Below are 11,455 nucleotides of genomic sequence, written 5' to 3'. Positions count from 1 at the left end.
AGGCTTTGCACAGAACGCTGGGTAGCCCCAGGCTGCTGAATAAAGTTCTCTTTCCTGCAACTCCCTGCCTGCCCAAAACCCTTATTGCTAATGAAACAACGAGCCTGGCTCCATAACAGAAAGTGCATAAGCACCCATGCCTCATATACATTCACACCCCAAGTAGTACTTTGCCCTGCAAAAAGTCTCATTGCCCAGTGGTCTCACTAACTGATGTGGGTGATTGTATCAGAATCTGACGGTGGAAACGACATTGTGCAGGTGGGTGGGTTGTCAGCTGCAAAGATTGATCTCAAGAACATGAGCCACCACTCCCTGAGCTAGAAAACCTAGCTTGAAGCCAGTGCTGGACTCCGAACACTGTATGTAGTTCGGACAGTAGAGGGAAACAGAGATCTTCATGGTGGGTGTGAGGCTTATGGAATCCTGAGATGGATCCACTGCCTAGAGTTTATGCTTTGTTGAAAGTAACCAAGTTTGAGCTGTTTGCATTCAGCCCTCATTTGTCTCCTTTGTCAGTAGAGGCCTCACTTTCTCACCTGCAGTGGAGAGTGCATCTGGGATAAATGACGGAGAGGAATCACACTGCAGTGAATGAGTTCGTCTTGTTGGGATTCACACAAGACCCAAAGCTGCAGGTCATCCTCCTTGTGATGTTTCTGTTGATCTACCTGCTGATCCTAGTGGGGAACCTCACCTTGGTCACCTTAATCAGAACTGACTACCAGCTTCACAACCCCATGTACTTTTTCATCAGCAACCTGGCCCTCTTAGATGTTGGTTACACCACCATTATCACTTCCAGCATACTGATTATTTTAGTATCAGCGAGAAAAGTCATTTTGTTCACTGGGTGTGCTCTGCAATTCTTCTTATGCATCGCATTGTCTTGTGAATGTTACCTCTTGTGCATGGCATATGATCGCTTCAAGGCCATCTGCAACCCGTTGCTCTACACTGTCATCATGTCCAAGCGGTTTTGCATGCTGCTGGTGCTGGGGTCATACTTAGTGGGCTGTGTGAATGCAATTGTTCAAACTATGTTTATATTCTGTTTGTCCTTCTGCGACTCGAATGTCATCAACCATCTCTTCTGTGACGTACCCCCCATCCTGAAACTGTCCTGCTCTGACACCCACATCACAGACATTGTTCATTTCACCTGTACCGCTGTCATGGTAACATCTACTACCTTGATCATCCTTATCTCCTACATATGCATCGTGGTCGCTATCCTAAGGATCAACTCTGCCAAGGGCCAACTCAAAGCTTTCTCCACCTGCGCCTCCCACCTGACAGCCATCACCATCTTCTACGGAACAGGCTCTTTCATGTATTTATGGCCCAGTTCAAAGTACCCCATGGATCAGGACAAAATCATTTTTGTTTTATACCCTTGTGATCCCCATGTTTAAGCCCCTGATCTACAGCCTGAAGAACAAGGAAGTGAAAGAGGCCTTTATGAGGATGTTACACAGGAAGATTTATTCTCAGTGAATTTAAATGTTGGGAATGGGTTTTTTAATGGTAAACAGGAGTGAAAGTGGGGAGTGAGTTCTTTGCATCATTATCTTGTTTTTTGTGGATAAGCAACCCTGTTTGTCTTGCACCAAAAAGAACTAAGGAACAGATTTTCCAAGGAGATCTGCACCAAACAGCTATGATTTGGCAACTCATCAAGTAGCTAGCTTCTCAGAGCTGATCACTTCCCAGTTAGTAACCATTTTGTGCTAAGGCCAGATTGCCATCCTCAAGTGAAGGGCAGGCTGGTCCCGTGGTTCAGGCACTGGCTGAGGACATAGAAAACCTGGGTTCAGTTTCTTGGTCCACAATGGACTTCCTGTGTGACCTTAGGCAAGTCACTTAGCCTCTCTGTGCCCCTGTTCTCCATCCTTACAACGGGGATGGTGGCACTGCCTGGTCTCCCAGAGTGCTGAGAGAGGAGAAACATTAAAGAAAAAGACAGTAAAGTGCTCAGAGAGCTACTGATGTAAGAAATAGGCATTATTATTTTTATTATTTATTGATTTATTAAGTTTTTTAAAAGCATGAGCTGGGTCCTCTAATAATGAGAGTGGCTGAAAAATCATTTATATTTCATAATAATAATGGGGTGTGTGTGTTCGTTATTTGCCTTCTAGTTTTTGAATATCTGAGTTATTCGAACCAGTGAATATTTGGGTGAACTCTGGTCATGTTTTGATGATTTCATTACAGGGTCTTTCCTAGAGTTAAGGGCATGCGCCAGTGAGCCACTTAGGGACATTTAATCACTGCCTTATAGAGTACTAGTCTACTTATTTTGTACAACCTCTACTAACTCACCAACAGCCCTTTCTGTTTCATGGTTGTCCACATACAATTTACATCTGATAGTTGCCTGGTCGTCTATGCTAAAAGCTTTGTATGGGTTTGTTCTTCTCTGGTTTCTGAGGATCACCTGACAAAATTACATACAAACAAAGAATTAGAAGTAAGTTATGCCTACTGAGAATTTGGTCCCATACATACATCAGTGAAAGAAATGACAAACACAGGCATGGTGTTGAAACTATCGTATTAACTTTATAAATGTTATCTGTATGTCGGTGAGCAAAAACTCAGAAAACATGACAACATCATAGACTGTCATAATAAGAGGTGCCCAGAAAATATTCATAGCACTTTGTATTCAACGAGTGTTATATGTATTTGTGTGTTCTGGTTTCACTGGGTGGGTGTGATGTGTTGGATCACAGAAACCCCCTTGGGAGCTGCCAACTGATATGCCAAGACTTCTTCTGCCCCTGCTTCCTTGCCCTTTCCAGCTTAGGACTCCAGAGTCCTTCTTGGTTTGAGCCAGACCTGCTAGCCTGCTGCAAACCCAGACCTGGTCTGAACCACGTCCCCTAACAGCTGTAGGCTTACCTGGAAGCAGCTTAGGAAGTATTCCTGTCTTTAACACTCAGATGCTCAACTCCCAATGAGGTCCAAACCCTAAATAAATCCATTTTACCCTATATGAAGCTTATACAGTGTAAACTCACAGATTGTTTGCCCTCTATAGCACTGATAGAGAGATATGCACAGCCTGGTACTAATACGTACTCCAGGTTAATTAATAAGTAAAAAGTGATTTTATTAAGTACAGAAAGTAGGATTTAAGTGGTTCCAAGTAGTAAAAGAGAGAACAAAGTGAATTCCCAAGTAAAATAAAATAAAACACACTGATCTATCTCTAATACAGTAATAAAACTGAATTACGATAAAAGCCTCACCCTCAGCAATGTTTCCGTGAGCTTCCTTTTACAGACTAGACTCCCCCTAGTCTGGGTCCAGAAATCAATCTTACCCCCCTGTAGTCACTGTCCTCTGTTCCAGTTTCTTTCAGGTATCCTTGGGGCTGGAGGGCTATCCCTTGAGCCAGCTGAAGACAAAATGGAGGGGTCTCCCAGGGATTTTTATAGACTTTGTCCTCTGGGTGGATACCCCTCCCTCTCCTGGTGTAGAATCCAGTTACAAGATGGAGTTTTGGAGTCACATGGGCAAGTCACATGTCCCTGCAAGACTGAGTTCCTTACCAATGAAGCCACATTCCTGGGAAAGCTCAGCTGTGGATTGGCGTCTCCAAATTCATTGTTGGCTTAAGTGGTTCTGGACTGGGCACTTACTGAGAATAGTCTTCTCTCAGAAATCTGACCAAATACTTTTACCAAGTCTACACAGAAATCAATCAAGTAGACAGCCAATATTCATAACCTCAAACACAAAAATGATACATGCATACAAATAGGAGGGATAGATTCAGTAGATCACAATCTCTACAGAGACATGTTACATGGCATATGTAGCACAAAACATATTCCAGTTATATCATATATACATTTATAAGCATCTCCCCATAAAGCCCTATGGGGTGCACCATCACAGTAGGTTTCCCATGGAATCTGGAATCACTAGGGGTGAGTAATGCAAAACCTAGCCTTTAAAGCTTTGTCCTTTGGGATAAGTGTCAGTGACTGGTTTTACCTGTTTCAGGAGACCTGAAAAACAAAGAGAGCCTTTTGGGTACAAAGGCTGAATTTAAATTAAGAGGGGCCCTTGTTTTGATCCAGCAAACTGTCACAAGCCATTAATCAAGGGGACAAAACCTATCTGGAGGGATTTTAAGATTGGGACCTGTCAGGTCTCCATGTGGATGGTGGTTGGCCCTTGGTAAGCCAAATGTGCATTTTTTTAGATCCTCTTATTGTTATGTTTTCTCTGTAATGCACCATTGCCAGTTGTTATTGCCAGCGAAAGTTAGAAAAGATAACATTGCGTTTCAGGCATGGAAAATACCTGAACTCTTCATTTCTTTCTGCATACCAGAATGGCACAAGACACCAGTGAGCAAACTTAACTCTGCATTAACAATGGTTTGGCAATTTAATTTAGCCCAAATTTGCAGCTAAATATTGAGTGTGGAATTTTGGAAATGCCTAAATAAAAAGCATCCACTCCCTATTGTTTTTAGTTGGATATTTAACTCCTAAAACCATAATGCTCTTCAGTGCGACTTTCTTTTGGAAGCTGTTTGATCTTGGTTTCAGAGGGGTAGCCGTGTTAGTCTGTGTCAGCAAAAACAATGCGGAGTCCTGGTGTCACCTTAGAGACTAACAAATTTATTTGGGCATAAGCTGATGAAGTGGATTCCAGCCCACGAAAGCTTATGCCCAAATAAATTTGTTAGTCTTTAAGGTGCCACAGGACTCCCTGTTGTTTTTGCTGAAACAGACTACCGGCTACCCCTCTGAAAGGAGGTGAAAGAGGTCTTTAGGAGGGTGATAGAAAAAAAATGTTTTTTTCCTTGGTGTATGTAAATGTTAGACATGGTGGTTAATCAATAAATGGGAGCGAGATGGAGGAGTGAGTTTTCTGTGTCATTATCTTTATATGAATAACCAAATGTGTTTGTCTTTCATTAAAAACAAACGAATGGCCAGATTTTTCCAAAAAGCTCTGTATTCAACAGCTAACATTTCAGCACCCAAACAAGTGAGTAGATTTTCCAAAAGTCTCTTTTCCCACTTAGGGACTTAAATTATTCGTTTGGGACCTGCACTATTTATCTCAGTGTTGGGTGCTGACCGCTGCTTTAATTCGGGCTTCCCAACTGAGGTGTCTAATGGAGAGAGCAGCACCTCTGAAAATCTGCCTCCAATTGTAGGTGCTGCTGGACACGTTGTACTGTCTGTCCCAAAATGTACACTCAAAGTTTTCTCCTCTTTTGAGGTGTATTGCCAGTTTGGAAAGATTTCTCATTTTATCAGAATAGAGCCCTTACAAATAAAGGTTCCGGTTCTGGAAAGCCCTTAAGCATGTGCTCGCACCCATCTCTATCTAGTGAATCCATTAAGCATATGCTTGACATCGATCACGTGATTAAATCCCATTGACTTCCTGGCAATTTAAGCACACTCGTAAATGATTTCTAGACTAGAAATAGTTGACTAAAATGGGAGCAGAATCTTTAAAAAAAAATAAAAACAACAACAACAACAACAAAAACCCACAACCAAACATTTGAAGGATTTAATCCTAAAACTTAAAGAAAGACTCACAACAACAGCAGACTTGGATCAGGCCTGATCAGTAATTACTCTAGCGGAATCCATGTCACACGCAAATGACCATTTCCAAGAGACATGTTGAGTGGATTAAGGCCAGGCCCCATTGTGTGTCCAGCCAGGTCAGAGGCACAATGGAAAAACCCATCTCACAAAGTTCTTACATTGCTAAATGCGGCAGCGATAGTTATCAGAGAAAAAATGGGGGCTTTGTCAAGGTTTGTGCAGCTGGCTCTTATAACACAAAAATATTTTAGGAAAACCTAACAAACAGAATCATGAACCATCAATGCAAATGCAAATTGCCTTTTGCTAACTAATAGAAAATAGTTGCATTCAACTCACAGACAAAATATATTAATGAAATCATGGCATGTGTTTGTTGTTGCAGCTATAAATGCAATTGAAAAGGAGAAGTGATGTAACCACAATAAGAAAGTAGTGAATAGGTAAAGTACATTGTATTTAGAATGCTTTATATTCATGCTGAAACTGTACTGTTAGATGATGTAACCTTTACATGACCCTTGCTCTGTATGCAGTAGGAGAATTCAACATGGCTAGAGAAACACATTCAACCTCATAGCCTTTAGGTATTCTCCTATGCTTGGCTTCTGCAACCTTTTGTCTTGCATATCTAATCTATCTATCTATCTATGTAAAAGTTTTATAGTGTTAGCCAATATCATATACAATATTATATATAGTAATGGTATGTTTATACAAATATGAATTGTATTCATCTTAAGAGCTTCCAAAATGATTTTTACTTATGTTATGCTATTTAGCCAAGGGGAGATGTGAACTATTGTAATCTCAGAGAACAAGGACAAGACAAATAATTTTGCTAACGCCTCACTAACGTGGGCTTTATAACAAGTTTTTACGGTAGAGGATGCTTCTAAGGTTTTGCCAACTTCTCAAATATAGTGGTCAGAACATAGATAATAAGCTAGTTATACGTGTTGTTCTGTTTACTTTCAAGTCTGTGCCAGCCTAGCAAAAACATTCAAAAACATGTCAAAGATAAGAGATAAAAAAACCCGCAACTCTAGTGTATATATAGAGGCAGAGTGAAGCTCAGATTTTAAGGCAGTGTGACCTCTGCACTGTTACCATCCAGATGGGTTGGTAATATATGTAGTTCTCCTTTCTCTGTTATGTTGTATTTAACTGTTACTAATAATCTTTTCTTCAGAAAAGTTGATTAAGCCTAGCCATTGGGTATTATTGAATTCAGTCGAACCTGTAACACATGGTAATGTTATAGGGCTGGAGCTAGTGTGCCTTAAAAGCCAATTGAACAACTTCTGCTGATTTCACTGATGCAAATCAAGCCCTTAAAAAAGGGTGGGGACAGGGAATTCTCCGAGCTTCTCCATTTTCCAAATGATTTTTATTTACCCATCTTGCACAAATATCTGAAGAGCTAAATTCAGCTTGGGCCAGTAAATGCAGCAAAATGAAATTTCCTCTCTCGGTAACGCAACATTACATGTCCCATTTTTGGATGGTATCTGTGCCATTAATCGTTCCTCTGTTTATACCTTGGAAACTATTCAAAGTGATGCTTTAAAATGTTATGTGATGGGAAGATGGATATACTTAAATGCTGATCTGTCCCTTAGGAAGGTTCATGTTGGCAGTGGTAGCTATGGTTTCCGTGTATTTTTCTGGCACATTTCATCCACTGAAGGATCTCTGAGGATGTCACAGGAGTCATAAGCACAATATTTTCCCCAGTGCGTTATCACAGTTGCCTCTGTGGTGAGGCCGTTCTGAGCTAATGCAATGTAGCCAATGTGAAACGCGTCAAGAGTTAATGGTCTAGCTGCCCCTCTGAACCTTCTTTGGTCAAATCCATGGAGGACTGGTGCAAAACCTCCTCCACCTGCATCTTCCGCCTGGTGGCCATCACAATGTTCTTTGGAATTGGCTCTTCCATGTATTCACAATATTTTGTGCACTCCCTCACGTGTTTGTGCTCTTGCCTTCACCTGTCCTGGGATGGAATCCCGGACTCTCCCTCTCTTAGGTTATCACCTCCTGTGTATCTACTGTGGCTTCTCATCTGGTCCATCTGGACGTGGAGCCCGCATGTCTTCCCTTCGGGAGCTGTGATGAATAATTAACACGTGACCAGCTTTCTTAAAAAAAAACAACAACAAACACCTGTGTTTCATCTTATCAACAAAAATACAATGCAGCATGGCAGCAAAAGCATTTTCAGACAGTAAACCAGTCTGTGTGCACGAGTGTCTCACCTAGGACTTCAGAACCCCAGGTAGTTTAGGAAGGCCCTTCTGCAGGGCCCTTGGCTATGTCAGCCTGAGCCTCACAAACAGCACCTGACAACAGCTCCCACCCTCTCTAGAGATGTGATTTTTAACTATTTCATATCCTTTCACTCTATTTCCACCTGTATAAGGGCTGATCTACACTGAATACTAACGTCAGTGTAGCTATGTCTCTCCGGAGTGTGAACAATCCACACACACCCTCCAAGAGATGTATCCATGCCAACATAACCCCTGGCATATACAGTGCTAGGTCCATGGAAAAATCCTTCTGTCAACCTAGCTACCGCCTCTCGGGAAGGGGGATTAACGACACAGATGGGCGTATCCCTCCTATCCCTGTCATGAGCGTCTCCACTGAAGTGCTACAGGTGCAGCACTGCCCTTGTGCTGCGGTAGTATTTTAAGTATAGACACACCATAATTTTGGGCTGGAGGCAAGGATCTGGGCACCATTTCTTAGTCCTGTTGCAATGTGAAGGATGGGAGGGTTGATCCCTAATCATTTATAGCTAGTGTTTATGACATGGATAGTGAGATTAAATACGGTTTAGTTACACTGGGTTCTTGGTTGATGTAATACATACATTGATTAAGCTGGACTGTTAGGAAACTATCATGAAGGCAACAAAATATCTCCAGTAGCAATAACCTGCTGGTAAACATGGCAGGAGTCATTAGCTGCTTCCTATTAATTTCTTTCGCTGATCTGATTCTTGTCCTTTGTGAAGGAGGAAATAGCATTTCCTGTGGTAAATAACCTGCCTTATTCACATTCTCCATATCGTTAATGATTTTATTGACCTCGATCATATCCCCCCGTAGTTGTCTCTTTTCCGAACTGAACTGTCCCAGTCCTTTTAATCTTTCCTCATATGGAAGCGGTTCCATAACCCTGATCATTTTTGTTATCCTTCCCTGTATCTTTTCCACTGATAATATATATTTTTGAGATGGGCCAACCAAAACTGCATGCAGTATTTAAGATGTGAGTGTACCATTGATTTATATAGTGGCCTTATGATATTTACTGTCTTATTATCTATCCCTTTCCTAATGGTTCTTATCATTCTGTTAGCTTTTTGACTGCTACTGCAGCTAGACTGGATGTTTTCAGAGAACTGTCCACAATGACTCCAAGATCTTACTTTTGAGTGGTAACCGCTAATCTAGACCCCATCATTTTGTGGCTCCTCAGGCTGGTATGGTTCCTCAGATCCATCACCTAAAAGTAATGGTTCATGTGTGGGAATCTCCCTCATATCCTCTACAGTGAAGACCAATGCAAAGAATTAATTTAGCTTCTCTGCAATGGCCTTGTCTTCCTTGAGGGCTCCTTTAGCACCTCAAACATCTAGTGCCCCCACCCCATTCTTTGTCAGGCTTCCTGCTTCTGATGTACCTAAAACAAATGCTGTTAGTTTTTGAGTCTTTTGCTAGTTGCTCTTCACATTATTTTTTCACCTGCCTAATTAGACTTTTACACTTGACTTGCCAGGTTTTATGCTCTAGATGTATAATATATTATATTTAATATTTTAATATAATATAAAAGTTTTTAAAAAAGGAAATAAGGTTGAACCAAAAGATTTTTCCTTATTGAAATGATACATTATTAAAATGAAATGTTTAGACATTATCAGAATGAATCTTCTTCATGTTTCCAAACTGAAATTGTTCTGAATTGTGTTTTTTGTGGGAAATGTCAAAATATTGACTCTCTGTTACAATTCAGAATGAAATGTGGGAATTTTCTGAGGAAGAGGGATAGCAGTTTCTGACCAATTCTATTTCTAACACAGCTCTACCAATGTTTATGGAGTGCTCAGCTGACTGGATGTTGAACGGGGGTATGCCATTGCCTCCAATGGCTATATTCCTTCCCTCTTGCTCAGCCAGCATCGGGGGGAAGTTGCCGTTATTGACTCTGATTCTCTTCTGCCTTGCTTCTTGTCCTATCGTTTATAGCTGATCACAGTGACTACCAAAGAGAGGATCAGTTATTATATTTCACTCAAATATCTAATTCTGTGTGAAAATAACACTGAATCAGAATGATTTCAGCCTGTCTGCACCTCATGAAGAAGAGCTTCAAATATATAAAGCCCTTCAGAGAGAAACTGTTAAAAAAGCCAACTAATTAAAGTGGGTTAAATATGGAAAAAACAACGATTAGGGAAGCGGACGATTTGGGCAACCTGGAAGTCAGGGAAGTCTCAGATTCTGGGGATGCAGGAAATTCTCCAGTCCACTGGCAGCCTGGGCAACTGGTAGCCCAGGAAGATGGGGATCCAGGGGACCAGGTAGGCTGGGGAGCCTGAGAGCTTGGAGGAGCAGGGCGGCTTGCCAACCCACCCATCAGCCAGCAAGCATGCATGTGGCCTGGTAGGAGACCAGGCAAGAAGACCAGGCTTCCTGTGGTACATTTTAATTCAGTCTGTAAATGTGTGGCCTCCTCCCACATATCTCTTTGTGGCTTTGAGGCAACCCTGCAAGTGGCCCCCCATCTCAGTTTCCCTTTTGGGTAACTCCAAGCTCTTCATTTCAAACTCTTACTCAAACAGTAGTCATCCTGGGGGCAGTTACCCAGGCTTCCTGTCACCCAGGTGCTGTGGGGGGAGGGGTGATTGCCTGAATACCCAGGATCTGGGATCTCCCTGACTTCCAGGGAAGTACTCCATACCATCCCAATGCATACAGCCCTTGTTCTCCCCATACCCCAGTGTCCTCCACCACAGCTCAGCTCCTTAGCTGTCCTCTTCCAACCCTGTGTCAGAACAGCCCCCCCAACCACCCTCCCCCCACCGTCCAGCCCTTTTTTCTCCAGTGCAACCCCCCACTTACCAGTGAGCACTCCCACATCCTTGCCAGGGAGCATCCTCTGCTCCCCTGGCCCTTCTCACTGTCCATTAGGATCCAACTGTTCTGCAAGGAGACATCAGCATGTAAGCCTCTCTGCTGATCCCCCTTCCTTCAGCCCTCTCCGGCCATTGGATCCGCTTCTCTGGGTTGGAGCCAAAAAGCATCTCCCTCTTATGTTGCTCCTGCCTTCTTTCTCACCATGCAAGGCCCAGTGATAGGGGTAACAGCTGTAAGATCTCACTTTTGCCACATCGCTAGAGCCAGTTGGGAATTTTCCATTGGGATGATCTTCTGGTAGAACATACCTTTCTCACAAAATTTTAGGGAGGAAAATTTTATTTTTGCTGATTTTTTTGTTTTTATTTGCCATTGGAGAAGTCAAAAGGACAGCTCCCTGGCTATCCTCTTGGGAAGTTCGTGCTTGGGAAGCTCTGTTCTACCAACAGAGAGAAAGTGAAATTGGGAAGAGCCTTCTAGGTGGGTGGCCAGCCAGCCAAAAAAATCCATTTTGATTTTCCCAAAATGGAATGTTTCAGAATTTCTGTCCCACAAAGTATTTTGAGATGTTAACTTTTTGTCCTGAGTTGGGATGGTTCTTCTTTTTTTTGAAATCTCAACATTTTCCACAGGAGAGAAATTCCATTTTCAGGCCAGCTCCTCTCACTTCTATTTATTATTAAATCATGAAACTCATCCTCTCAGTTAGAT

The 11,455-nt window shown here is 42.1% G+C and overlaps 1 pseudogene; it reads left to right on the top strand.

The window, feature by feature from the left end:
• Positions 1 to 566: 566 nt before the first annotated feature.
• LOC119856869 lies at positions 567 to 1,497 on the top strand (annotated as a pseudogene).
• Positions 1,498 to 11,455: the final 9,958 nt, after the last annotated feature.

Source organism: Dermochelys coriacea, chromosome 6 (assembly GCF_009764565.3).
Source record: "Dermochelys coriacea isolate rDerCor1 chromosome 6, rDerCor1.pri.v4, whole genome shotgun sequence".
In the NCBI taxonomy this organism is placed as follows: domain Eukaryota; kingdom Metazoa; phylum Chordata; order Testudines; family Dermochelyidae; genus Dermochelys; species Dermochelys coriacea.
This window is presented reverse-complemented; position numbering and strand designations above follow the sequence as displayed.